This window comes from Sphaerodactylus townsendi, linkage group LG05 (assembly GCF_021028975.2).
Source record: "Sphaerodactylus townsendi isolate TG3544 linkage group LG05, MPM_Stown_v2.3, whole genome shotgun sequence".
NCBI classification, from domain to species: domain Eukaryota; kingdom Metazoa; phylum Chordata; class Lepidosauria; order Squamata; family Sphaerodactylidae; genus Sphaerodactylus; species Sphaerodactylus townsendi.
In genome coordinates this window covers 74,627,791-74,642,572 of record NC_059429.1, presented here as the reverse complement: position 1 = coordinate 74,642,572, position 14,782 = coordinate 74,627,791, and the positions used below count along the sequence as shown (strand labels likewise).

The 14,782-nt window shown below is 42.4% G+C and overlaps 1 protein-coding gene across 5 annotated transcripts in view; it reads right to left on the bottom strand.

Annotated features, from left to right (window-relative positions):
- ERI3 (ERI1 exoribonuclease family member 3) overlaps window positions 1-14,782 on the bottom strand; it is a 272,372-nt gene that overhangs the window by 104,339 nt on the left and 153,251 nt on the right. The gene's annotated exons all lie outside the window — the stretch shown is intronic.

Below are 14,782 nucleotides of genomic sequence, written 5' to 3'. Positions count from 1 at the left end.
CAGAATTCTACGACCCCCTCACCACAGAATTACTCTCAGAGATGTTAGCAAACTTTGTACTTAACAGAATTCCTAACACAATTCACCATTATCGAAGGTTGTCTGTGCACCTAGCCACAGCATGTCCCCCTTTTAAGCAGTTTGGACATGTGCTGCAACATTTGTGGCTTTTCAAGTATTTTAAAATCATTTACAAAAGCAGGATTAAACTATCAGAAATCCCATTTAATATGACAAATAAAGAAATAACAATATACTCTATCAGACCCTGGAAGAAAGGTTTGATTTTTTTAAGCAAAGAAGGAAAAAAGGAAGAGAGGGATAAAAAAGGGGGGATAATGTGTGTTTACTCAAGCAAAGAAAAAAATATTTAAGTGATGTAGGGGAGAAGATTGCAGTAACTAGTGAAGAATAACATTGTCTGCTTTGCTGTCAAATCACACAAAAATTTCAGTAATAGATTCTCATTCTGACACTCAATTCAATTCGAAGGTGATCCTGCTTTATCCCAACACATCAAATATTAAACACTAAATTATTAGCTAGTGCTGGCTTCTTCTCAAGCCACAGACATGCATGTGAGGAGGGGAGGTGTGAGTGGGGGAACCCTCTTTCCTTCCACTCAATTATGTAATATTCTCAATGTTATCTAAACATGCCTTCTATACACTAGGCTCCTTATCAATTCTATTTGGGGAGGAGGTACTTTTAAATGTGAAGAAGCTGCAGGGGCTGCATTATTCTGATTTCCAAAAGCTTTTTTTTTTTTTTTTTCACTTTTGTGGTGGAAAGAGGCTTACAGCTGAAGCAGTAAAGGGCTGAGAAGGGGGGGGGGGTTGTATAGAGCTGGAGCAGGAGAGCGAGAGCGAGAGAAAGTCTAAGAAAAGGAAAAAGCAGCCAGCAGCTCTCGTTTGACGGATGCCTTTCAACAAGGGCAGTCTAGCTTGTCAAAGCCCAGGCTGGAGATGAATTGGCATATCTATTCAGCCTGCCTCTGGATGTCATGCAATACAGTTTCATATTCCAAGATAAGGCATGATAAGCAATTGCTGCCCTGACACCAGCTCCATCCATCCCTCGCCTTCCTGAGCACATGAGCTTGCACCACATCCCTCCACTCAGCTGCCAATAAGAGGCACTCTGTTCTTACAAAAAATCATGGGTACCTATAAACATCCCAGAAATTCCCTGAGCACACACATGACCCTCCTTCAAAACTCTATTAAACAGCTAATGATTAATTACTTGTTTTTGTATGCACATGTAATGCTAAACAAGTACATGTCGTACGTGCAAAGCACTATGGGTATCGTTTCCACGGCATGGTACAAACCCAAAGCAGCCTTGTGGAAACCTTCAAGGGGATGGAATGGGGCATAGTTAGATTTCTTAGATACCAGGGTACATCCTGGAATCTTCAGAAACGGCAGAACAGTGAGGTCTGAGGACAAAGCAGGGAAGACATTGAGAAAGGGCAGGCAATATATATATTTTTGAAGCCTTAAAGAAGCTTTGGCAGAGAAACTAACACTGCAATCCAAAACAGAGTTCTAAGCTCACTGACTTCAATGCAAGGGTGAGTGACAGGGTGTAACTGAGTGAAAGGCTGGAAGCAGTTGCTAGATCTTCCCCAATTGTGCAGGTGATAATAGGCAGGAGTCAAAACCCTCTCTTCTTCATATTTAAATCAACAACATCATGGTTCTAACAGTGAAAAATGCGACCCACTACTTGGATCTCCTGCACCAAGGCTTGTAATTGCGGTCACCTGCAGTGAGTAAAAAATGTCTCCATATGACCAGGTGAATCCCCACAGATGTGTAGATAGAGCCTCACACGTAATCTCTACAGAGCCTAGGCTGCACTGTGACAATTACACACATGAATCTCTCATTCTTCTTCTAAGCATTGAAGAGCTGCTGTCTTTTTAAAGTCAAAAGAGAGACAAAGAACCTTGCATGCACAGTTTCCACAGCATTAATGCAACTCTGTGCTATTTTCATGTGGTTCTGTCTCTTTCTGTTTCATAGAAACAAATAAATATAGAGCTGGAAGGGACCTCAAAGGTTACCAAGTCCAACACCCTGCACAATCCAGGAAATTCACAACCACCACCACCACCATCCCCCAGTGATCTTTGCTCTATACCCAAAGAAAGGTTTAAAAACCTCCAGGATCCCTGGTCAATCTGGTCTGGAGCAAAATTTCTTCCTAACCCCAGCGTGGTGATTGACATTATACTGAGCATGTCAGAAAGCTTTTATAGGCTGATTACACACAATGTGCTTGCTGTGTGATAGGGGCAAATGTCCATCACAGTGAGATTTCTTGTATGGACCTGTTTCCTCAAGCCCCGCTTTCACTTTCCATTCTATCCATGACAAGCAAGACCACTTTTAGCCTGACTTTTAATTTGCTTCACTGCTAGAGCAGGGAAATTTGCCAGTGAGCCTCCCTCCACCCACGTCCAGCCTTCCCTCTCCCTTGTGTCACTTTGCACCCCCCCCTCCCAAAGAGCTCTCTCACATAACACCGACCTCTAATTCTCATGATATTTTGAGATATCGATATAAAGAGAGCCTGGAAATAACAAGCCTCTGTCGACCGGCAGAAACAGCACCAGCAGCAGGAAGTATTGTGTAGAGGGAAGGGAATATCTGTTTAAGGCAGTCCCCTTCTTTAGCAGACTTTGATCAAGGGAATTGTCTTCTTGACTCTTTCATGGGAGGCGGGGGGAGGATTACTTTTGAAACAGTAATATCAACATAAGTGCAGCTTAAAAGGGCTAAGCCAGCAGTCTTGACTACTGGGTATAATGAGATCTATAACTTTAAGAATCACTTGATGAACAGAGTTAAGAGAACCAGGCCTGGAGAGCTCTCTGCTGAAGAACTCTGTGGAAGGAAGGGAGTGCCTCCTCATGTGTAAACAGAGAAACGCAAGAAGAGCCCTCTGCAAGTCTACTGCACCCAGAAGAGTCCCAAGGTAAGTGTTCTCTGCATAATGGGCCATAATTTTAGCTCAATCTTTGAGGCTCCATGTAAGAAAAGCGTAAAAAAGCACCAAGACAGCCAAGCACTAACTTGTCCCTTCCTGTCCCTTCTCATGATCAGCCCAAGTTCACAGAATCAGGTTCACAGAATCAGCCATCCAGTCTGTGTTTAAAATGTCCACAGGAGAGCCCACCACCTCCCAAGGAGCCTGTTTCACTGAGAAACCACTCTAACTGTGAGGATGTTCTTCCCTAATTTTTTGCCAAAAACTCTTTTGATTTAATTTCAACTTGTTGGTTCTGGTTCACAGGGGCAGAGCAAGGGGAAACTGCGCCCGGGGCATGCATGTGCCCTGTACCCCTGCCGCCACGGCGCCCGCCCCTTCACATCCCAGCTACACCCCCCCATGGCTCCACCCAGGGCATCGCACCCCCCATCCCATTGGCGCTACGCCACTGCTGGTTCAACCTTCTGGAGCAGCAGTAAACAACTCCACTCCATTCTTTATATACGGCTTTTCAAATACTTGAAGACAACTATAATATAATTTCTAGTCATCTCCTTCAATCTTTCCTCATAGGACATGGTCACCAGACCACTCACCATCTTTGTTGCCTTCATCTGGACACAATTCAGCTTGTAAGCATCCTTCTTAAACTGGGATGAACAAAATTGAACACAATATTCTAAGTGAGATATAGCCAGAGCAGATACCACGATACTTCTGTTGATGTAGCCCCAAAATTGCATCACAATGCTGCATGTTCAGTTTATGGTCTCCTATGACTCCAAGATCTTTTATGTATGTCTCCCCCACCCTATAACTGTGCATTTTATTTTCCTACCTAAATGCAGAACTTTACATTTATCTCTGTTGAAATTCATTTAGTTAGCCATAGCCCAGTTTTCCAGCCTGTCAAGATTGTCCTGTATCTTGATTCTGTCTTCTACTGTATTTGCTACCCCCCCCTTTGCAAATCTGATGAGAATCCCCCCTGTTCCTTCATCCAAGTAATTTATAAAGATGTTGACCAACTCAAGGCCCAGGACAGATCTCTGAGGCCGCTTCGCCGCAACCAAAGCAGCGGCGATGGCGTGCATAGTGCGGCATCGAAAAGCGTTGCACAGACAGGCGGGCTGGGCGTCAGCAGCCCGCCCAGAAATATGAAGCGGTTATGCCAGGCGGCTGGAAGCGGCGTCTGGGTGATATTAGCCTCGCGCGCTAGCGAAGCGATGCAGGCCAGCATGCATTTGTGGCGACAGCTCCGTGGCGGCTGTTCGCCGCAGTCTTGTCGATCGTCACATGGGAAAAGAGTGGTTTAAGCGTTTCTGAATACACCGTCTTGGCCGGTTTAAGCGTTTTGGCGGCGTGGCATTGCGCCACCTCAGCCATTTCTTGGCGTCGCGAGCAGCTCGCTCTGGCGCTTCTTTTCCGTTCTTACGGCGTCATATTTGCCGGTCGCGAAGCGGCCTGAGGCACTCCATTTGTCCTTCTTCTCCAAGAGGATGAGGAACCACTAATAAGCACTCTCTGGGTGTGATCTGTCAGCCAGTTACAAATCCATCTAACAATAATGGAATCCAAACCACATTTTACTAACTTGTCAACAAGAATATCATGTGGAAACTTATCAAAAGCTTTACTGAAGTCAAGATAAAACCATGTCCACAGTAACTCTCTCAAAAAAGGAGATAAGGTTGGTCTGACATTACTTGTTCTTGAGGAACCTGTCCTGGCTTTTAGTAATCACAGCCATCCTTTCTAAATGCTCAAGGCTTGACTATTGGTTGATTTCTTCTGAAACATTTCCAGGTATATTCCTCAAGCTGATGCGTCAGTATGTTGACCTGGTTAGTATCCCTGATAATGTTGCTAGTATTAAGCCCTTACGAATTATGATTCAATCCCTCAACTGCTTACCATACATACTAACTGATTAATTAGGACTTTAAAATATTAATGTACTCTCCTGAGTTCTCAGTTCTCATGTCACATAATTATGGTATGTTTTCAAACTTTCTGTTATCATATATACCTCCCTCTCAGGAAAAAGTTCAGCACCTCACATAATCTTCTAATATAAATTTTAAAACCAATATATTATTTAGGATAAAATCATAAGAATCCCCTGCATTGTCACTTAACTGAAAGTGTCTATTTGAAAACCCCCACCATTAACACACACGGATGAATAAATAATATGCTAATAGAATAAACAACTGCAAGATCTTTGAAGGATATATACTTTCTAACTGCCTACAATTAAATTACTGTATTAAAATATTAAGAGTCCTGATGGATCAGTTGGGTCTCTGGGTTGGGATGGTTATTTTTGAACAAATGTGGTGCATGGCACAATCACCCCTCCTTTCCATCAGCCGTGTTCCTGCGCAGATGGCCATGTTGAAAGGGGGAGCGCTCCCAGTTCCTCTCACCTTGATCCGCACAGTCTTTGCTGGCTCCCTTGCTGAGTGTGCACCAGCACTCAGGAGCAGGCAGAAAAGCCCACAACTCACCCTACGTCAGTCCTAACAGCCCGCTGCAGAAAACCAGGCCCCCCAGCAGAGGACCTTTCTTGAATCAGGATGGGCTTTGTGGATTGGATTAGAGGTTTCCTCGCAGCAGCAGACTGGGACTAGGACTGCCAAAAATGGCGGACACTGACTCTTTTGAACTGGCTGGTGCTATATATGACCAAGGAACAATGGTGAACCTTTGCACTGCCTGTGTCTGTGATTTCCAACAGACCAGTTGTTGTCAAGGACTAAACAGTGAGGGTTGGTGGCAGGAACCCCCGGCAGAATGGTTATAGGGGGGGAGACTAGCCTATTTCAATCTGGGCTTGTGCACAATTATCCTTTCTTTTACTGTCACTTTAATTGTAGTTGAACTGTTAGGTACATACTAGCATAGTTAGCTTCTCTTATATATTATATATTGTTAAGAAGGGTTGGTTGAAAGGGTAGTATTATTAGATTGGCTCTTACAGCAGTTATGGTCTAGCGTGGAGTAGTTTTTAGTCTTACTGATGTAGTGTTAATTAATTCGATTTGGTAAACCGCCCTACCCCCAAAGGGCTCAGGGCGGTGCACAACAAACAACAATACAATAAAACAAATCGAATAACCCCAGTTAAAATACAAAACCTTAAAACTGTTAAACATACTGTTTTAAATGTATTAATCTACTGTAAACGTATTGACAGTCCATGCATTGATATTTCTAACATATTAATATATTGTTATTATTATTTTATTATTATTAATGCACTGGTTTATTGATGTATTGTTATAGAACAGTGATGGTGAACCTTTTCAAGACCGAGTGTACAAATTGCAAACCAAAACCCACTTATTTATCGCAAAGTGCCAACACGGCAATGTAACCTGAATGCTGAGGTTTTAGTTTAGAAAAAACGGTTGGCTCCGAGGCATGCATTACTCGGGAGTAAGCTTGGTGGTAGTCGGTGGCTTTGCTTTGAAGCAACCGTGCAACTCTTCCAACGTGTAAATCACGACCCTAGGAGGGTTTACTCAGAAGCAAGCCCCATTGCCAGCAACTGAGCTTACTCCCAGGTAAAGGATCGCGCTTCAGTTCTTTGCAGGAAAATCAGTGGGGTTTAACAGCACTTAACAGGGTTACCTACACTGCTTTCCCAAAATTAGGTCTTGGGTTTAATGCTAATAATCGAGCCCAGCGGCCAGGCCAGCCTAGATGTGGGGGGGGGGGGACGACTCTGTTTGCGCGTGCCCACCCATGCCATAGGTTCGCCACCACTGTTATGGAATGTATTGCTTTAGGATGGATTTCATCTTAATATGTACTGAGATGTTGTTATAGTGCTGCTGTTGTGGTTACCTTTGATATGTTAGATTTTATATGTTTATGTCGCCACCTGTAATTTTGATCCTTATTTTGTTTAATGTATTTCCTTATTGTTGCATTATTGTTTATTCTATTATAATTGTATACAGTTTTACTGTGTTGTTAACCGCCCTGAGCCCTTCATGGATAAGGCAGGGTATAAATTGAAATGAAATGAAAATGAAGTGGCCTGAGGGGCGTGAACGGTCTGCATGGGGTGTTCTAGAAGTGTGAATAGCCTGAATTATGAAAACATAACCACAGAACCAATTGCTTAAAAGGGACACCCTGTCAAGTAATTTAAACACTGCATCAGGATACATATGATCAAAAACACACTCCATGGGGCACTCTCTCCAGGGCTTTGGGTTCTCAACAGTTCAGTGGATCTGAATAATTCCTTATTAGGCATTAGCTGACAATGTGGACTAATGTACTGAGTGAGAACTAGGTAAGGTCACTATAAACGATGTGAGTATGGTTAGTTGCCTAGAATGCTGGTCATCTGCTATTGAACTGTTGTTTGAGGAATCTACCTTTCGACTATAAAACCAGTGGTGGGATTCAGCAGGTTCGCACCACTTTGGCAGAACCAGCTGTTAAAATAGTGCTTGTAAATTATTTGTTAAATTATTTGAAACCCGTCATCAGAACTGGTTGTTAAATTATTTGAATCCTACCACTGTATAAAACCTTTTGTTTTTGTCTGTGTGGAAGCACTGTCCATTTGCGTTTTTAAAATTCAAGTATGAACACTTACGACTGCAGAAAATGATTTTAAACAGGTAGGCCTTTTTGTGAAGGGTTTCAAAAGTAGAGCAGGGCCTGGTTATAGCTTTCAATGATCAAAGTACAGGACATGTTTGCATTCTATCTTCCTTCCCAGTGTGGCTCCATGCATTTTCTTCTATTCACTTACTCCATTCAGATCTTCACCACAAAATTTCAAAGTATTCGAAAAATTAAAAAAATTACAGCACAGTTTTAAACTCTGGGATCCAAAATAGCATCAGTATACCAGTTGGTATTAGAGAATAACATTGTAATGATAACTGGCTGTTGTGAGTTTTCCGGGCTGGGTGGTCGTGGTCTGGCAGTTTTAATTCCTAACGTCACCTGCATCTGTGGCTAGAATCTTAGGAGACAAATCATGGTAAGATGTATTTCCCTCCGTGGCACAGTGTAAAGCCCCTGAACCCCTAGGGGGAGGGCGGTTTATAAAACTAATAATGAACTAAAACTAAACTAAAGATGACCACACTCCAAGAAAATGAGAGCAAAGCAACTGCACTGGATTCCACAGTGATACTACCCAGACCCAGAAAAGATGGACTGCCATGCTGACAGTGTCCCTATGTCAGCCAAAACTGGAAGCAGCCACTCAGTGCACAGATACACACCTCCCTGATGTCACCCCATCAACATCCACCCAAGGACCACAACCATAGAAAGAATACAGGAAACAAACCCTCCTCTATTGTAGGAATGATCATGACATGCCCAGTAGGAGCCCTGCAACAACCACACTCTGGAGAGTTCTGCAGATTTTTTTTTTTTTTTGGGGGGGGGGGGGGGTGTTCTAAATTTTTTACTCCATCCATATAATTCAGATTTTTCTGTAATTCATTGACAAAGGCAAGGTCATAGGGTTCAAATCGGAAGGAGGGGGGAGGAGGATTATCCCAAGGAACAGCATTTTGCAAGGCAAGGGGGATACAGACACTAATACAGCAGCAGGGGAATACAGAACTACATAATCACAGAAGGCATCACTGTAACTTCAAGACAGAGGCAGGAATGAGGGGCAGAAGATAGAAAAAAGGCAAAGCTTATTTTCTGGCCAGCAACAAATTGATCAACATCAGATCTACAAGAGTATAACTCAAACATAACATAATGCAGACTGTTCCTCTAACCCTACCCCCAAAGGGATACACAAGACAAAGATACATTATGGGATGTGGAATCTCCAAATGGTTCTGGTGTCCAAGTTAGCTGTATACACCCGGAAAAGAAAGGTCACTTACGCACAGAACTGGAGAACAGAAAGGAGTTACTTTACCCAAGGTCACTGGTTCGAGCACCTGCCCAGCCCATTCCTTTGTAAACCCCATATTAAAGACAAATGGGTTTAGTAATGAACAGAGATTTTTGTCTACCAAATCCCATTAACACAGAGACACAGTTGTCAAATAATCCACACATTTATTGAACAGCATAAGGAATGGGATTCTCAGTGTAAGTCTGATTAATAAGGTTGCCAGCTTTTGGTCTTATAAGGCTCCTTTGCCTTTGAAAACATCCTATCACTCCATGTCCAGGATTAGGACAACTACACGGATCAACCAAGCACCTCTTAAACAGCTTACACTAGAGCAGGGACCAGGCTAGAACAGGAAAATTGGTAACCACACAGCAGAGCAGCAAGATGCACACTGGAGCCATTGGTCATGTTTCAGGCTTAGCAGTTCTGTGCAGCTGTGCAAATGCACTGTGGAATGAGCCCCATCCTAGTCCCTAGAATGGAGGGCTACCTGCAAAAAAACCAAAAGAGACAGATGGACAGTAACAAGTAATGCTCAACAGCAGCAATAAACAGTATGTGGACACAAGTACTTCATATATAATGTGGGCTTGACAGAGTAGCCTTGGCTAAGTGCTGTTCCAGTTCCAATACTTCTCCCACCCCTCGATTTCCACAATGTAAGATTTACTTGTTGGAAGAGACAATTTAATGATTGGATCAATATTTACCCATCCTTTATAAAAGAGCTGCACTGGAAATCTGCCTGTAGTTTCTGTTTTGGCTGCTCTGTGGGGTTCCGATCCTGCAATGCAAAAGGTGTTGTGAATGTCTGGACAGTAGCAAAGGCTGGATTGCCTAAAAATCATCCAGAAAAGTGGTTGTACTGCCAATGTGGTTTCTTCCAGTTGCATTTGGGGTTACACTGGTGCAACATCACAGGGATGCACTTTTAGAATGTCTTCAAGCCTCCCCCCTCCCTCAAGGTCTTTTCTGCACTATGCATATTTATGCGGCTGCTCTTGTGCAGGAGACATTGCTAGCAACTGTTGAACCAATTTACAATAGATACTTGGGACAGTAGACTTTTGCTGTGAAGTTTGAGGCACAGGAGCCCCACTCTTTTGCTTACCTATGCATTGTCCTTGCATCTCCAGCTGGAAAAATGGTGGCTCCAAGCTGATGCTTGAGTCCAAACTTGGAATACCTATAAGGGCTCTGAGCAGAGCAGTGTTAGCAATATGCTGTAACAATATTTATTTTCCTCCTTAGCTGTTTGTGCAAAGCTCCCCTTTTTGTGTAAATGGATCTAAAATTCTGACTCCAAAGTCCTCCCATGTGCGATCTAAGTGTGCCCAACCTGAGGCCAGAGAGATAAGAGATTCATGAAGAGATTCATGAAGAGATTCATGAAGAGATAAGAGATTCATGAATCCTCTGTCATTTGAAATAGATGTCCAAGCTGGGATTCCTATAAGAGAGCTGTGATAGGCTGCAGACTCAGTTGGTATCCTAAGCTGCACTGTGGTTTTAGAGATATGGCAGAAAAGTTCATTTTTCGCTACCATTGAGTTAGACCAGAGTATACAGTTACACCAAGATGTGGGGTGAAAGGGACATAGGATATCAACAGAACTCTGCTCCTTCCCAGCATATCCCAGCATCATTAATTTCTGGTCCTCACATCAGTGTATCCACACAGGGTCAGGTGATACACTAGCTTATCTCCAGGATATATGCGGGTGAGTTTATTGCATTTTACTTGTGTGATTTGGTAGATTTTGATCATTCATTCCCAGTTACAGAGTATTTGCTGTTGGAAAAATTTGAAGGTGATTAGTGCAAAATTGGGAGAAAAGGATTTAGGTTGTCTCTTAGAAGCCAAAGATGGGATATACAAGCAGAGGATTTAGATTATTTCTTTAAAATTATTTGGACTTCCACCCCTCTGTTTACAGTATATCAACCCATAAAATTAATTTTAAAATATATCATACAAAAGATTACAATAAAAGTTAACAACATGTTAGGCACCAAACATGATGACCATAATGAGCAACAGACACCAAGATCAGCAGTCAAAAGCTCTTTGCGGTTTCTTCTGTTATCATGGCATCCCTGATAATTCATTTTATTTTCTGTTTACAACTCAAAGTGGCTTTAACTGTTTGGACTTGGGCAAGATACTATCTGGTCCAAGTATCAATGCAAACACTCTCTTTTTACAGACAGTTTTAATCCCACTGCAGCTGATGCAATTACAATCAAAGAGAGATCATTCACCAATTTGCCAGTTTCCTTCTCAATGAAAACAACAACAAAAGTTGCCCTGAAAAATGAAGCCAAGATAGCTGCAGCTGCTGACAAAGGCTACCACAGCCTGAAAAGCCATTTGTGCAATAGACAAGCTCAAGAATTAGCTATAATTTACAGACAAGGCCTGTGACATAGCACTGCTGCTTTGCCCTAGAATCCTCATACTTCACCAGTCTGAACTTTCACTTCAGACTTCAACATTTAGGCACACCCTTTCCTTCAACATGAAGACATATTTTCCCTTAATCCCTCTTAAGACAGGGGATGCCATCAAAACATTGAGCCCTCCAGCCAAGTTCTATTTTACAAAACACACATGGAGGCAAAGCGCATGTCTGCATGCATGCATGCACACATATCCCCTTTTTAATTTCCACGAGAGGGAAGCAGGTGCCCACATTCCCGTGAGCACTCCCATCTCTCATTTCCCCCCAGCCTCCGCCACCCTCCTTGGATCCTGCCCCATTAGTTTAGTGCCCAGCCATCTGCGACGTCTCTTGTAATGCTCTCCCCCCTGTGTATCAGGGAGCTTTTCCATTAGCGCCTTTAATATTCTGATACCTTAGCACAGGCTGCTATTACATTCAAACACAGATCGCCCTGTGAAATTACATTGCCAGGCTTGCTAAAATGGAATTGGGTATAATCAGGCTGCTCCATGCGCTGTCAGTCCCATCACAAATATAACGCAAAGCAGGCTTATGGATGGGCTTAGCAGCTGCTACAAGTGTATTTTTTTAAACAGATGAAGTATCCTTTATTTAAAAGCGTTTCCTTAAGAAGAAGGGGGAACACACACATATACACAGTGGAAAGACAAATCAAAAGCTGCGGCACATACCGTTGGTCTCTTAAAAACCTGTTATTTACTACAGGGCTATCTGTTTATCTATAACTATATCACATGCACAGCAAGGAGGAGGGAGAGATAAAGGTAGTTAAACAGACAGCCAGTGAGATATGTGCCACCAGGAATTAATAGCTAAATAAAAGGCCCCATTATTTACTCCAAGGAGGAGGGAGTCCTGGCCGCTCTAACAGGTATCTTGCTCAAATGTTAACATCCAATATGGTGCTTTTTTTACAGGGGTCTAGTTAGCCAGGGACATTGAACGCTGGCTATTAGTAGCACTATAGCACTATAACCAAGACGGCACATCCAAACAGGTTTACCAAACAGACAGCCTTGAACTTTTTATTTCTGCGGAAAATGACCCATGTAGCTTGGAAGAAAAAAGTGCAGGGGTGGATAACATTACACCTTCAAGGATTTTCACCTTGGATGGAAGCTAATGGAAAGGGTTTAAGGCAGAGAATAACTTCCACAACAGACAGCAAGTTCCGGGGGGGGGGGGGGGGGGGCAAACTTCCATTGTAGTAGAAAAACATAGAACTGGGGGATTCATTGACGCCCAGAACAACTTCATTATTACTCTCCCACAGCTGCTATTCACTTGTCAGAATCCATATAAATGCCAGCGTTTTCTAAGTTAAAAATATCAGTATCTCATTAAGGCTGGAAAGATCCCATGCGATCAAGCACAAATACAGGAGACTCCATGACGACAAAAGTTCATAGTCAAAGGCAGGACGGCCACCATGACAGAATTTTGTTCAGCCTTTCCAACCCATAGTATACCAACTCCTGACTACTCTCAACCAAGAGGGGATCATGGTGCAAAGACAAAAAAAATGCACTGGGTTTCTCTTCCAGCATACATCACCATCATCAATTACATTTTTACCCCAATTGATCTCCAAGGCATTTAGGACAGCATACCTGGTTCTACTCTGTTCCATTTTATCTTTATCACAATCTGTGAAAGAGATAAAGCTGAGGAAGACTCACCCAAGGTCATCTAGAAAGCTCCATGCCTGAATGCAAATTTGAACCTGGTGTCTGGTCTTAGTCAGACATAATAACTGCAGCATCATGCAGCTTCTCTATAGTCCATGAATGTGCAAGAAGAAAAAACATGTAGATAGTATGAAAACCATTTAAAAACACTTTTGCTGTTGCTAAGGCTAGGAAAGGATTCCGAGTAATTTCTGCCCTTATGGAACACTCCCCTGTATACTAAAGACACTTTATAGAGGCATTAATATTTTATTACCGTAGCTAGTTTCTGGACCCCCAGAATTACTTGCTACAATTCCTACAATGCCATTAGCCTTAGGACTTCCCCCTCCCCAGCCATAAACCCCAAATTCATATTTTTGCATGGATTTTACCTTCCAAAGTACAAACACACATCATCACTAATTAGATTTATCTCCCTTCCCAGAGAATCAGGAAATGGAAGCCCAAATTTAAAACAAAACAACTTTCTCAATTGGTACTTCGGGCCACTCTAAAAACTATAAAACAGTGTGAGGTGACGAGTACCAAGCAAACATGGAAGAAATGACTTCATAGGCCATAATTATTAGAAACATAAATGCAATATGCTGAGGAGTCAACACAATTGCCCTGCCAGGAAGTCATGCCTCACCAATCTATTACAGCGCGTTGAGGGTGGCAACAAACAGGCGATCTAGATAATAATGTGGTGCGGAGATTTTCAAAAAGCTTTTGTCACGTTTTTCTCACCACAGAAAAGTATGTTAAGTAATGATAGATTAGGAGTAAATTACTTTGCACAAATCTGTCACAGTTAACTGAGAGAAAATGGGAGGGGGCCCTCCAATTCTATAGGAACCACTAAAATACACTTGTAAGATATCACAAATCTGGGGTCTAGGCTACTTTTCCTCACAATGCACATGAACTAGCCACACACTAAATAAGGGTTTGCTAGAATTTCTGAAATATGTATATTCACTAGGAGCCATCCGAAAGTAGTAGCAGAGAGAATGCTGAAAATCAAGCAAATGGGGGGAAAAGACTGGAGCGGGGATAAAGAATGCAACACAGAGAAAGATCAATATGGATTATCTGAGCAGTGTCTTGAGTCAGTTCCTCTTCAGCTTTCCAGCTTTCCAAGAGTCCCTGAGTGAATGCAACATGAAACACCAAAAAAATTAATCATCTGAAGGCCAGGCAACTTGCGGAGGTGATGTTTACACTGGGCCATCTTACTGCCCACTCTTTCCTGTGATTGTTGACTCAAGTCAAAGTTAAGACAGGTGAGGTCAAAAAAGGGATAATACTAAGAAAGTTGATGCATGCGAACATTGAGCAAAGTGTTGGAAATGCTGACAGAACAGGTGAGTGCAGCCAATTAAGGAGGACAGATCTAAAATGTTACGCTTTTTTCATTCTGGTATGGACACTGAAGTCCAAAAAATACATACCTTAGTACTGAGATCGCTGCATGTGGAATGCAACTTTTCTGGGCAAAATAAAGTATGGAAGCAGCAGCAGAAGCTATTGCTTATGCCACCTCTATGTATTGTGCTACAAATACCCTGTTTCCCCAAATATAAGACATCCCCGGAAAATAAGACGTAGTAGAGGTTTTACTGAAGTGTGAAATATAAGGCATCCCCCAAAAGTAAGACGTAGCAAAGTTTTTGTTTGGAAGCATACCTGACAAACAGAATACAGAAATATAAGACATCCCCTGAAAATAAGACATAGCACAT